The sequence below is a fragment of the Chelonoidis abingdonii genome, chromosome 5 (assembly GCF_003597395.2).
Source record: "Chelonoidis abingdonii isolate Lonesome George chromosome 5, CheloAbing_2.0, whole genome shotgun sequence".
NCBI classification, from domain to species: Eukaryota; Metazoa; Chordata; order Testudines; family Testudinidae; genus Chelonoidis; species Chelonoidis abingdonii.
Genome location: NC_133773.1, coordinates 49,812,094 through 49,821,423, shown reverse-complemented (window position 1 = coordinate 49,821,423; position 9,330 = coordinate 49,812,094).

Here is a 9,330-nt window from a genome sequence, read left to right as displayed (position 1 = left end):
TGAAACCCCCTATACTATTTGCTAAAAGAAACCCCTCCCCAATTGTCTACCTTAACAAAGCCCATACCCCTCACTATTGAATTTTCCCTGTTTTTTGCATTTTCATAATAAAGTTTATTTTGCACCCCACCTGTGTGGTAATTGCTCCCCAAGATCCCATATACCTGCTGGCAGGGACAGTTACCACTTATTCAAAATATCTTATTGCTGCTTTTATTGCAGGTCAGCCTCCCCGCCTTCCCCAACAATTAAAGTGAGATTGCTGTTCAAATCACAGAACAATATTACCAAGGTAAAGCTTTCAAAGTGACTCTCAGCTTGGATGGGAGCACAGTCCTCTTCTCTGGCATGTCACGTATCTACATAGAACCTGTTCAAAACCCTCCTTGAAAGGAACTTAAAATCACATTGATTCATAGAAGAGAGGGCAACACAGGGGCACTCTGCTCTCAAAAAAGGCTTTAGAAGAAGTACTTTGAAATTGGTGAAATAATCTCCTGAATAAACCACCAGTGGGGAATACCCATAATCACTGAGGAAAACATGCTGTTCATTGTATCAATAAAAATACATTTGGCCTGAGGCAAAGCTGAGGGCAAACACATCCCAGATGGACTGGAGAGGCCTAAATACCTTCAAAGATGAAAATTTAATTAGAGAAAATGTCACCACAGGAAACAAAAGTGTTTCTTTACTGGTATTTTTTATCATTGTTTACTACTAGTGTGGTGCATTTTGAAGAGGTAGGTCATTCTAAATTCAGTGGTGTGCTTAGAAACCAGAACAGAGATGAAAGGAAGGGATCCAGAAGGCCAGGAACCCACACTTGATAGATGATCAAAAGCAGTAAATGATCAAATATTGTTAGACAGCAATGTTTAATTGCTTTGCCAATGTCAAAATAAAGGAGGCAGTTTGAAAAAACAAAGAGGAAAAACTGAGTTGTATGACCTAGTGTTCTCATGAGATTCCACAACTTGAGAGTAAACTTGGGATTCCCAGATGTACTCAGGCCTATTAGTAAAGTGATATGTTCTGCCCAAGTGCCTCACTGCCCCCTCTGTTTTTTTTTTTTTGATGCCCCATCGTGTAATACTAATATTAACAATAACACATGTCAGAAGTGAAAGTGCAGGGAAAATAATGCAGGAATTAGTCAAGTGCAATACTTTTAAATCAGAACATTCAAGCTTTAATAAGCACACTGTAAATTGTTTGAAACTGAGTCACAACTAGGATTTGTCAATCTTTATGGAAAGGTTATCAGAATACAGTGTGTGGGTTCATTCATTTTTGAATTTTCTGTATTGTACCTCCAAAATGTGTATGTGAGTTTGGGATTTCTATTTGAATCCTTACACCTCTCTTCCAGTGTGGAAGAAAAAGCCCACATCTGCTATTTTCCTGCACGTTTAATGGTTCTCTGGTTGGTATATTTGGACAATAATTGTCCTTATCACAAGGAAATTGAAATTAATGATATGCAGATATGATACCTATGAGATAACATTCATAATGTCAGAAGAATGCACTTTCACAGAGAGGCAAGCTGGATCCTGAGTTCAGATGCAGGCAATGGGTATTTACCCTGTATAAGTTGTGCGCAAAACTAAGAGCCATGAGATTTGTTAAAAGAACTCAGTGACCAGGTGTAAAATTAGGAAAGAATCACACAAGAGATTATATGTATAGCCAGTTAATTTTGAAGTGATATTCAGGTTTTAGATTTTATATTTGGAATATTTAGATAACAGATCAATTTCCTGATTTTAGCTATATTTTCTTTTGTGCTACCCAGATAGTAAGAATTTGTAAAGTGCAGTGAGGTGCTAAATCTCCTTTTTTTTTTCCTGCAATTGTCATACATGTCCCTGTTCTGGCTCAGCTAAAGATTAAAGCCCATTAAAGTGAAAAAGAGTCTTTTTCATTGACTTCAATGGCCTTTGGAGCAGGACTCTTGGGCACATTAGTTGCTTATTAAGTGTACTGAATAACATTTGTCATAAGTTCAACTGATTGATTTCTTTCTCCCTGGGTACTCTTATTATTTTCTATTACCCACATGTTGATATCCTGGCCCAAGTAATCTTATTGAATTTCTCCAGGATTGGGGGCAGTTTGCTTTTGTTAGCAGTCAGCAATGTCTATGTGTTCCATGTCTTTCTTTCCTACACTGATATATTAGTCATTGTCACCATTGTCTTCTTTTGAGAACATGCATTTGTGCATTTCAACAGAACATTTAATCAAGTGTGGGGACATCTGTTATATGAATGCTGCAGGGGTTGCCCAGAAGAAAGCTCTAAACATATTACTGCTTGAAACCTAGGACCTGTTGGGATTCCAATAGAGAAAGTGTTCAACCACATTCTGATTAGGCACAATGCCATATTAGCAGTTATTCATGAATCTTAGCAGCTAAATATGAGAAATCAGAGTTTCCTTGTCATACTTTCCCTGTTACATCTGGTTATCTGGAATATTGATTCTCTAAACAACATGAACGTACCATAGGTTAAACAAAATCTCTTTTATGTTCAGCTTCCTACTCTACCAGTTTAAAGTTCCACAGTTGATCAGATTCGCAATTTAAAGGTACTCATATATAGTAATCTAATCATGTGTCTAATTAGAAATGAATAGGGAAAAACTATGGCATGCTTTACAATGCTGTGCTGAGACTATACCATCCCTGCTATGGGTTTCCTGCTGACACAATCACAGACTTCCCTTAAAGTTAAACATGTCCAAAGGGCTTATTTGTACACAACTAACTATGGGCATCCATAAAATAAAGGTGCTAATGCCAAAAATCCCAGGTGGGAATATCCAGTCATCTGTTCAAAGAAATATATCATTGCTTAACTAGCACTGAGCTAGATTAAAAGTGGATTAAATCATACAGAATTGTGGAGAGGAAAGGCACTTTAATGAAGCATTCACCACTATTTTACTGCCTTTACCACAGTGACCAATTCTGAACCAAATATGATTGTCAGTAAGTAATGCTAATTAATAAAAGGGTAGATGTCTACACTGCAATAGAAGACACAGGGCTGTCCCAGATCAGCTGACCCAGGCTCACAGGGCTCGGTCAGTGAGGCTATAAAATTGCAGAGCAAACATTCAGGCTTGGGCTGGAGTCTGGGCTCTGAGACCACAGGAGGGGGACCGTCAAAGAACTTGTCTCCAGACTGAGCCTGAACATCTCTATTGCAATTTTACAGCCCTACAGCCCAAGCCCTGAAAGTGTGAATCAGATGACCCATGCCATATACCACTGTTCTGCAGGTCTTTTATCACAGCATAGATGTACCCTAACTTGACAACAGCAGGACTAACAGCTGATTAGACTTCAAGTGTCTGAGGGTCAGACAAGCCTAGACGGACTTAGTTAAGAATAAATTTTTGACGATGAGATCATGAAGCTGCAGTTCTAGCTCCACAATAGGCCACATCAGCAGAGAACAGATACAGAAGTTGGACAGCAGTAGGAAAAAATAGGGTACTATAATTATTTTTAATTATTATTTTGTGCACCCAGAAATGTTCTAGGTTGCTTCCTAAGTAACAAGAATAAGAAAAGAGGCCTCAGAATAAAATAAGCATTAATGAAAAGTAGCAGGGAGACGTCCTTATAGAAAATGGAAGGGATAAAGAAGAGTGAAAAAGGCAATATGAAAAGACAATGGAAAAATACATTCTCTACATATTCTTGGCATGTATCTACATAGGGACATACAATCAACCTTCACAACATTCTTGAGACATATGCACTTTATTGGCCAGGTTGTGACACTTCGTACCTTACTCCATAAGTAGACAAGTTGACTTCAATGGGACAACACTCAAACTTCATTGCACCATGACCCCCTTCTGACAACAAACCTCTACATAACCCTAGGAGTGGAACCAAAGACTGAGCCTAACCAAGCCCCACTGCCCTGGGCAGGGGGTCCAAAGCTGAAGCCCAAGGGCTTCTGCCCTGGGCACGGGGCATGTAACCTTAGCCCTGGGTGGTGGGGCTTAGGCTTGAGCTTCATACATGCTGGGGCTCAGGACCAATATCAGCCTTAGAAACCCCATTAAAATGGGGTCACAACTAACTTTGCTGTCCTGACCCACAGTTTGAGAACCCCTGGTGTAAAATATTATTCAACATGAGCAAAGGTATTACAATCTGAAGCTTTATTAGTGTTATTTCCCAAGTTATGAGAAAATTGAGAAAAGTTAAAGGCCATGGGAGTAATCAAACCCCACCAAAATCACCTGAAGGATTTTCATTGCCTTCAGGGGGGTTGCAGTAGGGCCTAGATTATGATAGTCTTACTCACACTGAACAGTGAAACTTACTTCAGGGAATCAGTGTCAAAGGAGGAATGAAAATGTACAAGTTGCTGCTTATGAATCCTGTGTTTAATCCACCAGATCTTGGTGCATCTCTTAAAAAAGAATACTAGCCCAGACACACCCCCATCTTCTTCATAATCACTAATAAGGGCAATGATAATATCACCAGAAAGATTTAATTTAGTATTTTTATCTTGTACTTCTATTTTTCCAAGATAAATCCTCAGCATTACAAGGCTTAATTTTACCAGTTTCTAGTACATTCACAGAAAAAATATATATCTACAGTGACAGCTGGTTAGTGATCTATTCTTTCAGCTCATTTAGATTTTCATCTGAAAAGGTGGTTGGAGCAGAAGCTCCAATGATGAGGCCAGGGAACAGAAATCTGCATGTCTCTGGTAGAAAGATTTTGTTAGATCTAGTTGAATGTCAAGAGAAGATTATTCCAAGAGTTTAACTAATCTTGCCAGCAAAATAAAATTATGCAAATCAAGAAAAAAAATACAGTATATTCTTGCTTGATCAGGAGCTAGGCATCTGTCTCTGTGACCAGTTCTTTTAAGATACAGTAACAGGCCTCATATGTGCTGAAGCAAAGTGTGTAATAGTTTCACTAGCTTACTGTTTTTTTAAAAAGCAATGAAACATCTTTTTGTATACAAATAGATCATATGTAATGGAGCAATAAAGTGTCATAAAATCTGTTAAACTGATGCTTAAAATTATAAATATTCAGTATTGGGTATGTTTGGGTCCCCCCAAATATAACACATGAACTAAATATTCAAATTAAAATATATAGTAAAAACCAGGATTCTTTTAAAAAGGAGAGACAAAGGGACTGCCAATGCAAATTAGCACACCAATAACATTCTTCCCAAGAATATTTCTGGGATTGAGTCTATTGCTTATTCCAAGTGACATGATAGGCTGTGCTTACTTTTACTTCATTTCAACAGTAATGGGGCCTAGAAAGGCTGGCTTGTTTGGGAACTGAGGATTTCTCTGTACATTAGTAGAAGAAGGCCATGTTAAATTGGGGATTTCTAAGAAGCCTGAGGGAAACAGGTGCCCAAATTCCATTTTATTTTGATGGGAGTTGACTGGCTAACTCCCTTAGTCTTCTAGGTAATTCCACCCTAAGCATTTTTGGCATGTAATTATGAGAGCTTTTGTCATTTGAATAATAGAAGAAAAGAAGACATGTTTGGAAATATTCCCCTTCTTTTTGTCTTGTCAGGTATGTTACTTTCCCTTAACTTGTGTTTCTTATATGCAGGTCATCCAAGTTTTAACACTGTTTGTTTTCTGGGTTTTTTTTGGTTGGCAGGTTTCTATATTCTGTAGCATATTTTGCAGCCCCTCTGAGTTGGGAAATCAGTTTACTTCCTTTAATACTGTTCTCAGTCTCAACAGGTAGTCTGAGCAGAGAGACTGCAAACTCCCAGAGGAGAGTTAATGCAACTATTTTACTTTTATGTTTAGAGAGTAAGTATGGTGTCATGGCTAACTCACAGGACTGGGAATCAGGTCTGGATGCAATTTCTCCTTTTCTTCTGTATGTCTCTCACTTAACCCATCTGCAGAAAAGAAATAATGATACTTCACTACCTCAGATGTATCATGAAGATTAATTAGTGTTTGCAAAGCATTTTGAGATCCTCCAGTGGAAAGTACTACCATATGGCAAATTATTATTACTAGTATTATATATCAAATAAACATGCCTTGCCATGGACGTAAGCAGAATGTAGCCTATAATTTGAGACTAATGAACACCTAGCAGACACGGCTAGGTAATTTCCCTTTAGACTGAATAAATCATGTGAGTTCACAATCAAAGCCATCCTCGGAAGAAAGTCTTTAAAATTAAGATTTATTGGAGCAAATAGTGTGTAAAGTCAAACTACCCATGGAGGAGACACATTATTTGTCAGCAGATGAGATACGGAGTGTTACCTGTCCTACCATCTTGGGCTCTAGTAACTGGAGGCTATTATAAGAAAGAACACAAAATTAACTGGAAGTGGTTGTTCAAAAGGTGCATCTCCAGCTTGTGTAATCTCCCACTGACAATACTGTGCTTCACACAGCCAAAGCCAAAAGAAATATTATTAATGATACACAGAGAAAAAAAATCATTGAAACATATAATAAAGAAAATGCCTGTATGAATATAACTAGTTATACATAATACTTCTGGGAGAACACATTTGGAAAATCATAGTCTTACATGTGATAATCAAAAGCATTACCTGATCACAAATTAGTTATCAAAAATTAAATACTCGCTATTTCTTTTTTTTTTTTTTTTAATTACTGAGGGTGGCTAAGAAGAAATCATGAAGAAAACCTTTGGGAAAATATTTACAAAAGCAATTTATTCAGTGTATTATTGTAGATTTTCCAAGTGGCATGCACAATATCCTGTCTGAGGTGTGAGATATCTACAAACAGCAAGCTGAACTCAATTTGCTACACTTTCCCTCACTAATATAGATATTTCCATTACCACCAACTCAATTTGCTACACTTTCCCTCACTAATATAAATATTTCCATTCCCATCTTCACAAAAAAGTTGCTACTGAAGCCACTGTAACTTTTTTTATAAGGAGTACTGGATAGTAACACTGGCCTGATTGAAGTGTGACAATTTGGTCATCCAAAAATGGTACTTCCTATTTAACGCTGCTTGAAATCCCTTCTAGAAAAATACACTCAGTGCTCTCCTGTAGGAAAAGAAAATTTTAAAAAGCATGGCTTACCAATTTGGTGATTCTTACCTTTGCAAGTGAAGGACACTAATCTATTTATAGTTTGTATAATAATCAGAGGGTGAAGTCTCTCTGAATAATAGATTTGTTTATAATGTTTGTATTGATTTTTTTAAAAAATAAAAAGTCCTTTTTCCACACCACAATTTTTTATTAAAATGGTTAACATTGTTTATTTATTTTTGAGGAAAATGCAGTGCCTGCTTAATACTCATTTTAAATTAAAAACATTACCAAAACTATCACTGAAATTTTGGAAAAAAAATATAGAAAAGGTTAAAAAAAGGAAATGAAAATTGGATCTATTCTGAACAAAGCAAAATAAAAAACAAGTTCAAAATGCAAACAAAAAGAGGCTTTCATCCTTTGCTCAGCTACACTGCATGAGTTTGTCACAATTACAGTACTTTTTGTTGGTTTTAATCAAATTATTAATTATATTTTAAATGTGGGACAGAAGATATAAGCCTATGTCCCTAATTTCAAAGCTGTATTTCCTAATTCACAGAGCGGTGGGAGGGGGAGTCTGCTCTATGAAAAATATACAATCTAGACTCAAAACAGTCAGGCAAACTTTCTTGAGCTGACGAATACCCCCATTAAAACACAGTTGCACAGCTATCACTGATAGCTCTATTTCACTTTTCTGGGAGAATCAGTTTGGAGCCTGAGAAAAAGGGTTGATAAAGCGCAGAAAAAGGAGGTGAGTGAGGGTTCACTTTGACTAGCTCATTCTCAAACATGGACACACAAGCCTTGTCTCGACTTGGATTCTGAATTTGTTAGCTAACGTATGTTGGGCTCTCTAGGTACTCTCCGAGGGTATGCTAACACATCTAGAAACTACAAACTGTCTTCTCCACACTAAGATTTTGCAATGTGGCAGTTGCTAAGGGCTCACTAACAAGCGGTAAATAAATACTTTTTTCCCCCCAAGTCACATTGCCTTGTCCATGCTGGTCTATTTAACATGTTAGAGAGCACATTCAAAATTCTAATCTAGACAATGCCACAGGCTTGGACTAACTTTTCAAAAGATGGGCTGCTGGATTGCTGACAGGAAAGGTCAGACCTGGGAGTTTGCCCTCTAGAAAAGATTCGGGGTGATATTTTTATTATTTCATCATTTAAGATGTAAAAGACTTTTCTAGACAATGTTTAAATCTGGATATGTTAAAGCAAGTACTATTTGTTTTGCTTTAGATTATGTTTTCTCTTCTTGTCTTATAAAACAAAATTTGTTCAGACTTCAGCTGTTTGAGTGGGAACTTCATGTAGTTCTAGCGTTGAAGGGATATATACGCACACACACACAGATAACCTTTAAAAGGGGGCCAATAAAGAAAAGAGTTCTGAAGTCCCTTGTTTCAGTCTAAAAGCACATATGGAAAAGTCCTCTCTCAATAAAGACTGTTGCAAAAGGCCAAAGGTGAGTAACATACAAAAAAAGGAGTCTCTGAGTTACCTAATATAGAGAGAGGTGGTCCTGGTGGGTAACCGTAATCAATAATAGTAACAGTTAAAGTTCAGGTGGTGGTATACATAGACACAAACATAAAATGGGGCACAGTATTGGCTACACCAAAAATAAAGTGAAAATACCATGTACCAATTGGTTAATGTAAAGAGCGATTCATCTTGCACAGCAACCCTGTAGTTAAAATAAAATGCTGCGGTAGTTTGTATCCAGAATCCAGTGGCTGCCCGTCTTACTGCCTCAAACTCAACTACTGGATATGAATAAACACATGAGGACTTAGAGAGCATGCGGGTAGTCGTAACTGCATCTTGGATGCTGTAATGAGAGAATGAAATTCTGTGAGGCAGACCTTGTACTGTCATTCTCTCTTTCACAAAAAGGGGAGCACACTGACCTAAGTTGTCATGAGAGGAAGAGTCTCTTCTTCTTTATCATTTTCCTCTGCAGCAGTTGTGGGGAGTAAAAAATGGTACTGGTTAAGGGTGCTCTTTCTCTCTCTCTCTCTCCACTCCTCCCTGTCCTCTGAATCTCCTCCTGATTCCACATGCTGTGTGAAGCATGACCTACCTGGGTGAGAATAGGATGAAAAAGCCTATTTGTGATGACTTGGCTGTTTGCAGTCCAGCCCAGCAGGGAAAAAATGTTTACTCTTCACATCTACTGAAGCAGAGAGAGAACCATTTACTGGCTGAATAATCTTATAGTGGCTCCAATCTGGAAC